A 9,612-nucleotide genomic window follows, 5' to 3' on the forward strand; every position below is an offset into this window, starting at 1 on the left:
GGTAAGTTCAATGAATTGAAAATAGTAGCACGGAATGCAAACGGTATAAGTAGACATATCAACGAATTGTAAACTTTTCTGTACTCAAATTCGATCGACTTACTATTAACCTTAGAAACGCATTTCACTGAAAAAATAGAAAATAGAAAATTGTACAATATTTCAAACCAATCATCCCGACGGAAAGGGACACGGTGGAACTGCCATCTTCATAAAAAACTGTATAGTTAGCTCTGAATCAGAAAATCATATGTTAGTACATAACAAATTCAAGCGATCACAATAATGATTGAAGATTCTCATGGTCTGTTGAAATTGGCTGCTGTGTATTGTCCTCCAAAGTTCTCAAATACCAAAGACACATACTTGAATTTCCTCAAATCTCTTGGTCAAACATTTATAGTCAGAGAGGATTTCAACGCAAAAAATACCCTATGGGGATCACGTTTAACAAACGCAAAAGGCAAAAATCTCCACACTGCACTGAATGAAAACAAAGTAAAATTTATAAGTACTGGTGAACCAACATAATGGCCTAGTGACCCAAGAAAGCAACCTTATTTAATTGACTTCTTTATAACAAAAAATATAAATGTAAGTAACCTTTCCATTCATTTCAGTCTTGAGTTGTCCTCTGACCACTCACCGATAGTACTTGTTTACAGCGCAACTCAGTGTTGGGATACATATCGCGAACTAATAAAATAACAATTAGTTATAAATGTAGCTCTAAGAATAGAAGAGGAAATAAATAATGCAATAATCAATTTCAATTCTCTACTATTGTCTGCAGCATCTGCATCTACACCAATAACAAAAACCAAAAATGTAATACCTGTCCCGAATCCCATCAAACATAAAATAGAACAAAAAAGAAAGTTGAGAAAAATCTGGCAAGTATGTAGAGCTCCACAAATAAAGACAAAGTTGAATAAATTAACAAAAGTGCTGAAAGACTTATTAGAGGCTGAAAGACAAAAAATGTATCAAATTTTATATCAAGATTAAGTGCTACAAAGGTTACAAATTTCTCCTTATGGAAAGCGACAAAGGGTAGTAATGGTGTCATACTACATTGCGCACCGCTTAAAAAAGAAGATAACACTTGGGCATGCACAAACCAAGAAAAAGCAACTGTTCTCGCTGAGTATTTTAAGAGCACATTTACAAATTCTAAAAATGATACAAACCATGCACTACCCAAGAATCTGACCCAGAAGAATGTTAAAATTAAGAAGACAATAATTGCTGAAATAAAAAACATCATCGCCGTTAATATCAACCCAAAAAATCACCAGGCTATGATGAGATATCTGGTAAATTTCTTCTAGAATTACCTGTAATAGCTATCATTTACATTAGAAACATCTTTAACTGCATGATCAGCAATAAGATTTTAAGCTTAATAAGCTTATTACCCATCTTATTCAAACTATTTGAAAATCTGCTTTTCTCCCGACTGGAGCCAATAATACAAGAAAACAACCTATTTGCAAATCACCAATTTGGATTTCGTAAAAAACATTCTACTATTTAGCAAATTCATCAGGTGGCTAGTAAAATTGCAAGGAATATAGACTCTAAGAAGATCACTGTGGGTGTGTTTTTAGACGTAGCTAAAGCATTCGATAGCGTCTGGCACGAATGATTGCTTTACAAACTATCAAGAATATTGCCGGCCGATTTTTATTTACTACTGAAGAGTTACCTTAAAGATAGATACTTCTTTGTGCAATATCAAAACGACACATCCCACATGATAAAAATAGAAGCCGGTGTCCCTCAAGGGAGTGTATTGGGCCTGATACTATATCTATTATACACTGCAGGCATTCCTAAGCCAAAAAGTGGAGAAATACTAATTGTAACGTTTGCTGACGACACTGGACTTTTATCAACGAACCATGATATCACTAAAGCAACTGTAAACCTTCAAAATCATCTAAACGATTGCATTGGTTTGACACCTGGGGGATAAAGATAAACGCCGAAAAAACTGTCCAAGTTATTTTCACCAACAGAAAATTTAAAGAACAGAAACTGAAAATGGTTAACATTGATATACCAATCCGCAAGAAAGCCAAATACTTGGGTATGCTATTAGACCAAAAGTTGACTTGGGAGGAGCACATAATTCAGAAGAAAAAGTAAGCTCATCGAAGATTTGCAAATCTATATTGGCTTCTTGGTAAAAATCCCAGTCGGCCAATAGATAACAAACTACTAATTTACAAAACTATTATTGTTCCGATTTGGAAATACGGAATTGATTACTATTCAATGGCTGCAATCAAAAAGCCTACGTAAGATAGTAGATGCTAGATGGTACATCAAAAACGACGATATTCACAAAGACCTGAATATCCCTACTGTACTTGAAACAATTCAAAAAAACAGTGCTAACTACTTATCTAAATTACTTCAGCATTCAAACCTGGAAATGAGAAGACTTCCTGCCTTAGAACTAGGGTACAAAAAACGTCTTAAACGTACACTTCCAACATACTTAAGTATAAAGTATTAAATTAAGTTGAATCCATCTTTTAAGTTAATACCTTTTCATTTATTTATTTATTTATTTATTTATTTATTTTATTTACTTATGTATGTATTTATGTAATTATTTATGAAATGTATTGAAATTTGTATGAAATATATCATTTTCGTTAACATGTCATCTTAAATGATGATTTAAGATAACTGAAACTTCCAAATTTTCATTTGTTAAAAGTATTACTAGTGTAATGAACCTTTTCTGGCGGTTCGTTGAGAGCTGGGATAGCTCAGCCTTGTCCAAGGTCTTCACAAGAAATTTGTTTTATCTTTTTTACCCTGTCACTTCCGTTGAATTCTGAAGGACTGAATTGGAGGTAAACTAAATCGTTTTATACAGCTGAACCCCTCTCGATACTCGACACGATATAATACAATTACACGTGACTGTTAAAGCTACGTGTGTTGTATTACAGGTCATAGACAACACGCCCTTCCCTGTACACTGTTAAAGCGTCCAGGAGTCGGAGACGTTAGGTTACTGTTAAAAGCCACCTACAGTTTCTGACACTACGTTATAGACACTCGTAACTGTTAAAGCTACGTGTGTTATACCCCGTGCGACCTAGGTTCAGTAACTGTTAAAGCCCTGAATCTTGCTCACCTTTTCAACCCTTAGTTCAATCCTTCAACACTATTTGCGACAGCTACCTATTAAAGATTCCAGATTTACCTTAACCACTCGCCGCTTATGAGTATTCACCTGTATCTGTGGGAGTTAACAGTCAAGCGTCTTTGCACACGAAATATTGCGAACCAATAAAAATTATAATCAATGTATTTAATTTTAAATGATATTTCTTTTACATAAGTAGTTTTTCCACCGTGTTTAATGGTATTTGTTTTGTTTTGTATTTTTTATTTCTTAAAAAAAAATCTCTTTATTACAATTTAATTTTCACTAATTTACAATCGATATTTTAAGTTCTATAACTATCATTGACATTTAAATTCTTTTGTACAATTTAATTTATTGTAATGCTTGTATTCAAGTAATTTTCTTTTAACAATTTTATATTCAATGTGTTTAATTTTTATATTTTTAAACAGTTTGTAAAAATATTTAAGTTGTCTTTTATATTCAAAATCTAGAATTATTGTTAGTTAGTTTGTACAATTTATTATTCTTTTGTACAATTTAGTTTATTTTAATACTGGCATTTTAGTAATTTTCTTTAACAATTTTTTTTAATTCAATGTAGTTAATTTTTATATTTTAAACAGTTTGTAAAAATTTTTAAGTTTTCTTTTATATTCAAAATCTAGAAATTTTATTAGCTAAGTTGATCACCGTCAATTACAATTAAATAATTTTCCAAAAAAAATCCAGTAATCACTTGCTCACCTTCGCTGTCGAACTCGATAGTCATCAAATAAAGCTATGTCACTGCGTAGAACCGAACAACAAGAAGGCTTCTTCCTGGTGCACGCACTTTTACATCGTCAACGGTCAACGGTATCAGCTGTAGCTACGTTAAAGTTAACGACCGTTGATCAAAGCTCGTTAGCTGATCCCACTGCAATACACCAGTGAAAATCCCGCTTTACGGTGAATTCTATCTCTTATTCATGTGGAAGTTAGGAGTTGTTTTTGACTAAGCTTTGCTTTAGTTCTACACCTTCGCACAAAAGCTTTCTTAGTTTGACAGATCTCTTTATTAATATCTTGTTTTGATCTTATTTGTTTTTTTTTTCAATAAAGTGTTGTGCCGGTCAACGAGTTTAATTAAGTGACAGTGAAAAATTATTTTAAAATTAATTTAAAATTATTTCATATTAAATAAAGTTCCAGCAACATGAATATCCAAAAGGGTAGTTCAAGGTGTGTATAATATTCTTTTAATATATTAGTTTACACCATATCAAATTTTATTTCATATAATATCAGAGTTTGTCAAGTTACGTTGTTGGTGGCAGAGGATTGCGGTGAGTTGGTTTACTTAATGTACTTATACGTACTTAACAAATGTTTATTACAGGCATCTTCGATTAAATCAATTCAAGTGAGTGTTGTATGTATCCTCTGTAAAATTTGTTAGGAGGTTCGTCGTGTTTGCTCCGTATCGCACATGTTAGGAAATTTATAAATTCATGCAGTATCTGTTTTCGCGGCGTTGTAACAATTAAATTGTAAAAATTTTAATCGTTACACTAGATATCTACGATAGTTGTAATATCAATGGAATAGTAAAAAAAAATGTATTTGTAACAGAATTCAGTTTTGCAGCACGGAAAGTTCAAACACAATTAAAAGTGGAAAAAAATCGCATACACAAATCCGCCGTAAACAATACACAATTCGCTACAAAAACAAAAAACATTAAAAATCACATGTATTTTGTTGTTGTAGTCGCTAAATTTGAGCCAACGCATTTTTGCCTGTGTCTCCGGTAATGTACATGCGAAAAATTAACGTTATGCACTTCTGGACGTATTCACCTTTCCAACGATATAAATTTTATCCATATATGTCAACGGCAACACAATTAAAAAGGGAACACAAACTTTTTTGCTAGCGTAATTGTATATAGATTAACAATATTAACAATGCAATGTGAATTAAGTAGAGTCATTATTACACACCCAATAGTTAGCAGAGATGCCAAAACAGTAGCCAAAACATTAGTAAAACACCTTGTATTAAAATTCGGTAGCATGGAACTACGGCGATAAAACAAATGTTTTCAACCCCATACCACCAAGAAACAGTTGGTACTACAGAAAGGAATTAAACCTGTGCTAAATGAATAATTATTAACGAAGTTTACAACTGAGACAAATGGGTACAGTATTATATGTACATTCGGTTATGATACTACTCCCCATGTTGACAAAGATTATACATTACACGAACTTGTATTTGGTAAATTACTAACATTACCAAATGAGAACATAAACAATAAACAACAAGTATTTAACTATAACTATGGTAAATATTAACTAAATATAACTTAATATTTAACTAGTGAACTAAAAGTACAACTTAGACTATCCCTTGAACAAGCAAGAAAATTCAGAATTGAAGCTAAAAAAAAAGAAATAACTTGGCAATTCGGGTTTTAAAATTTAGAACACATGTGTCGAGTGTTTTGTGAGATCATAGTTATAAGATGGTCTTAGTATGGCAGTCTAGTGATCTGGAAATATTGTAAAGTGTTTAAGATATTAAAACATAATGATATTAACTTACATATAAATATATGGAGCTATTTAATAAACTTATATAAAATAAGAATTGCTGTTTCCGAGTATAACTCATTTAAATTCTTCAAACAATAATATAATAAAATTACTACTTGGCTACCTTGCCGTGATAAAAGTCTTTGTACTAAAAATTTTTTTTTGGCTATATTTAGTAATATTACATGACAAGTATTAATATTACAATTTAATTCTATAAAATAGATTTATTAACTAAATTTAGTTAAATAACAATTATAATTATTTAAAGTAAATTTATTTATTATAAGGTGAATATTCCTATTTTATTGTTAATTTTTCTAAGCATTAGTAAATATAATTTGACATAAATCCATTTTTGACATAAATCCGTTTTTGACATAAATCCATTTTTTTAAATGTATTGTTTTGTATTATCTTTGTAATTTTTTAGTATACCGCTTTGCATTTATGTATAATAGAATTTCAATTAAAAAGTTTCAGGCTAAAAAAAATAACATTTTAATATAAAATACATTAGGGTGTCATTAAGGTATATGGGAAATTTTTTTCCGTAAAATTTTGGTTCAATTGGATAAGTAAAAATGACGCCCCAAGAGCCCCTGGTATATATCTTTCTTATATATTGTGTAATTTAATTTATTTATTTGTGTTTGGAAAAAATGTTATAAAATTTGTGTTGGTACTGATATAACTTGCATTTATATTGTTTCCACTATTTACACTTTTTATTTCACCAAAATGTTATATAATTTTTCCATAAATCAAAGTGTTTATTTACTTTATTGTTTTTTTTTTTAAATTTGTATATAATATTTTATTGAAAAAAAAACAAATGTAATTAAATTTGTATTGACAATTTATTAAACAATCCAATTACAAACTTTTTATTATATATTCAATTTAATTACCACTGTTATTCATAGTACTTATATTGTTTTCACTATATATGCTTTACTTCCTTCAGTATCTATCTTATTCCATTTCAAAAAAAAATTCATACAATTCGGATTTAAAAAATAAATTAATATAGCTAAGTTTTAATTCGATAAGAAACTTCCTTTGCTTTCCACAAGGTGAACTGCACAACCACTCTATTTTTTCTCTGCAAATCATCACGCCACCTTTACCATTCTTGCAAAACCATACCAACCTTCTCTGTCAAAAACAAACAAAACATCACAGTTAATCTGATCTTGCAGGTGCCGTTTACAATATTAATCTTACAGTGGCGTGAGTAAATTAAATAACCTAACTTATTAAACTATAAACTATAATACATTAAATTATAATATATTGAATACATAGAAATAATATTAATAAATAATAATAATAATAATAATAATAATAATAACAAATTATAATAATATTAATTATAATAAAAATATAATAATAATAATAAATATAGTACTTCTGCATTCAATAATAAATATATACAACACCCCAAAGTTTGGAAAATATCGATTTTTTCCATAAAATTCATATTTGATTGCTTATATCTCCGACATATTTGATTTAAAAAACTAACGATAATAAAGGATTTTATATAAAAATTTTGTATGGGGGTGGGTGTCGAAGTAGGCGAAAAACCATAAAACAATTTTGGAATCTAGATAATAATGTAGGGTTTTTGGACTCCAAATTCAGCTTGCTATCTATCTTAGGTTTTGAGTACTCTTGGGACATCACTGAAAGCCTCATGTTTAAACAAAAATTTCGGGGGGTTCTGGTAAGCCGATTGGGCTCAAGTCAAATAAAGAAAGATCATCTCAAAAACTATATTTTAGGAAAATTTCATGTCAATATCTCTATTGGTTCCGAAAATATCGAATTTTGACCACCTAATTTTTGTTTTGTCAAACTGTGCGGCGGTAATCGTTAACACTTTTTAATATGTACTGTTTCCGATTTTCATTTTTTGTTAAAATTGGATTATAGTCCAGCATTTGTTTCACTCCTCACTTTACCTTATGGTTTACTATTTTTAAGCTGAAAAGTGTTCCATGTCATCATTTTCATGTCACTTTATGCTGCAGTTCGGCTTTTCTCCTAAAAATGTTAATGCAAGTTTCAGAAGTTCCCTATAATCATGTTTTGTTTTGTTATCCTTTCGAATCTTATTAAGGTAACAATTAAGGTAATTCATTTGTGTTCAACAATTTTCTTACTTCTACATTTTCTAAGCCAACTGTAGAATTATCACCGTATATTTTCGGGTAAAGCTTTTGAAATCGTTGAAATAGTTCAACATTTAAGCTTTCAGGCTTGCAAATCTTTGCATACAAAACACTTTTAAGAATAATTTCGTAAATGTGATGTCTGCAAGCTAAATATAAAAGATTCCTTTCTAAAAGTTTTTCAATAATTGAGCAAGGTTTCTTAAAACAACCAGTGTTTACTGTGTCGTATCAAAAATTAAAGCTTTGCAGGTGATCCTGCAAACCCCACTTGAACATTTATTTACAAATAGCAGATGCCTGAGTTCTTCCTGTACCATTATTCAGTGTAGGCACTTCAAGTAATTGCTCAACATACCCACTTGACATTATAATAGATAGACGGTTCACATTTTGTTTTCCATATAAAGCTGGCAGCAATTTTCCATCCCAATGTAAACAAACTTTGAACTTTTTTTTTCAAGTCTTCTACTCTTTGTGATCGCAGGTTTTGTCGAACAAAGCGCATGACATTTTTGTTCAAAATAAAACTATTTGAATCATGTCTTAATGATTCGATTGTGGCGATAATGAGATGAACAGCATTACAATCACTTATTTTGCAAGCATTAAAGACAGCTGCAATGTTCTGATCTACAATTTTCAAAATTCCTCTTGTTTTTTTGCGTAGAATAGGTGAAACCGTCATTACAAAATTAAACTCGGTATCTGGTTCTTTATTAATATAGTTGTCACTGGAAGAACTTCCACTTTCTGATGATATCAGCAATGACACAGTTTCTAATCAAAATTGTAACATTTCTTTTTTAGAAAATCAAGCAAGGAATGCTTACCTAATTCTATCATTTGCCGCATACAACGTTCTCTGTTTTGTACAACTATTTGATTCCTTTCTTCACATCTTGTTTCTCTTTAAATTTATTCATTATCTAGGCCATACATGTAACCAGGTCTACCCTCCCTCCATTGATTTATTAAAAAGTTCTTATTGTCTTTTATTGTTATCATATCAAGTGTATTTGCGATGGCCAAATCGAGTAATGTCATTAATTGTTTTGTGCATTCAACTTCTTTTTGCTGATCTCTTAAGTTTTTTTCTATTAGCATGTTTTTGCAAACCTCTCCATTCTTGATGAAGTTTTTCTAGTTTATTTATGCAATGTTTTTGTTCTTATATTGGTATTTGTGCTTTTTGCCAAAATATGATAACTTGTTGTATAGTTAATCTAGCACCTTCTCTTACCACAACAAATGCATTCATAGAACTAACTATTTTTTATTTAAGTAATAAGCTATTAAAGCACCCCTACCTAAAAGATCTATTGTGCGCTTAAAGGCCCAACTAGGACAATTTTAGACTATTTATAAATCTTGTAATTGCTGTGGGCTTAATTTTACCTATTTGACTTGGGACTAATATCCCGCTTCCAAGGTAATAGAGTCTACGTCTTGCCACCGCTGGGCAGTTGCATGGAACATGTTCTGATGTTTCCTTCTCCTCATGACAGAGTCGACAGGAGTCACTTTCTACCACACCTATAATCTTCATGTGGTAATTAAGTCTACAGTGTCCTGTAAGAAGTTCAGTGTAGATTTTAATATAGTTTCTGCTAAGGCCAAGGATAGCATCAACTTTGTGGCATGCCTGTTTGGGCTCTCCAGTGTTCAAGTAGATGTTGTTTCTACCGTTCACATAATAAGT

The sequence above is a fragment of the Teleopsis dalmanni genome, chromosome 1 (assembly GCF_002237135.1).
Source record: "Teleopsis dalmanni isolate 2A chromosome 1, ASM223713v2, whole genome shotgun sequence".
NCBI lineage: Eukaryota > Metazoa > Arthropoda > Insecta > Diptera > Diopsidae > Teleopsis > Teleopsis dalmanni.